The 1,567-nt window shown below is 39.6% G+C and overlaps 1 pseudogene; it reads right to left on the bottom strand.

Annotated features, from left to right (window-relative positions):
- Positions 1 to 513: 513 nt before the first annotated feature.
- On the bottom strand, positions 514 to 1,062 carry LOC102867117 (annotated as a pseudogene).
- Positions 1,063 to 1,567: the final 505 nt, after the last annotated feature.

The raw sequence follows: 1,567 nt of genomic DNA, 5'->3' as shown, positions 1-1,567 counted from the left end.
AACCAAAGTGCTCCTTGAAGGCAAAGATGACAAAGCTTCATCACACATACTTTGGACATGTTACTGTGAGAGGCTGTTCTTGGAAGAGGGACATCATCCTTGGGAAGGTGGAGGTACAATGAAAGATTCGAAGACCCCCAACTAAGTGGATTGACACTGTGATTGCAGCAATGGCCTCAAGTGTGTTAGAGATCGTGAGGATGGCCCAGAGTAGGTTAGGGTTCAAATCTGCTATTGATAGGGTTGCTATGAGTCATACTCAACTTGAGGACACCTAACATAACATCAAAGAGATCTTTTGAAGTAAATATGCCCAGTGCACTATTGATTTCTTCCTTTCTTTTAAAAAAAAATAACACCCAAATTTATTTACACTTACAAATGTAAGCACTAAATATTTGTCTTGAATACTTGATACTTCCAAGGTCTCTTGATCAGATGGAGCAAGCAACAGGCAGGGGAGAAAACATCAAGCCCATCACCCAGAAGGAGCCTGATTTCATCTTGTCTATGCTACATCTCCCCACGCTGTGAGATCACTACAGGCATTTTGGATTTATTATTGGGCCTGTAGGAACACTCTCAGCTTTTCTCATCACGAGAAATCTCTCTATAATTTTTCTGAATACCACTTGCTTCCCATCCAGCCAGTCACACTTACAACAGGTAATGAAGCCCTGGCAGCCATCTATACTGGGAGCACTATTTGCCATGGAAAGTAGGCCTGGCGCTGAGTTGTCTGAGTTTAAAATTTTCATGTGAAAATGGCTCTTGGTAAATACTGGCAACTCCAGTACCATCTCCATTAACACAATCTCCACCCTGGATCCTGAAATCCTTTATGACTCTTTATGTCGAAGGTGTTCCCTTTGTATCCTATTGGAACTCCAGTTTTCTGAGTTCTCCTGTGCAGAACTACCTAAGCATTTTTTAAAAATGCCTCAGCCATTTTAAGCGCAATGTCTTCAAAAAGCTTGATCTTCTTTCGGCCAAGTTCCTGGCCGCCATATTGATGTAAAAGAACATCGTGGAATTGACAGATCTTGAATTTGCCACCACCATAGCTGCCACCTGGAAGCAAAAGGCGTCATGTGGTTTCTTGACAGCTGTTTTCATAGATCTTGATTACTTATAATGAAAATTAAATTACAAACAGTTTCAGTCTTTTCTTTTTTGGTTATGATGCTGCTTATTGGTTCAGTTGTAAGGATTTTGCTTTCTTTATGGTGAGATGTAATTCATACTGAATTCTAGTCTTTGCTGCTCATAAGTTAGTGCTTTATTTAACTCAAGGTCAGCAAGTATGTCATCTGCGTGGCTCGGGTTGTTAATGACTTTTCTTCTAGTTTGGATGCCACCACCTTCTTCGTATTGATTAATTTATTGGATTATTTGTTTTGCATACCATTGAACAAATATGGTAAAAGGCGCATGAAACCCTGAGGTGTACTTTTCCCGATTTTAAGCCACACAACACCTCCTTATTTTGCTTCATGAGTGCCTCCTTTTTTTTTTTTTAATGTACAGATACTGCATAATCATAATTGTTATGGTACTTAATTTCTTC

This window comes from Elephantulus edwardii, unplaced genomic scaffold, assembly GCF_000299155.1.
Source record: "Elephantulus edwardii isolate Elephantulus edwardi_28Jun2011 unplaced genomic scaffold, EleEdw1.0 scaffold00037, whole genome shotgun sequence".
Taxonomy (NCBI): domain Eukaryota; kingdom Metazoa; phylum Chordata; class Mammalia; order Macroscelidea; family Macroscelididae; genus Elephantulus; species Elephantulus edwardii.
Note: the sequence above shows the minus strand (reverse complement) of the source record. Positions and strands in the feature narration are given on the sequence as shown.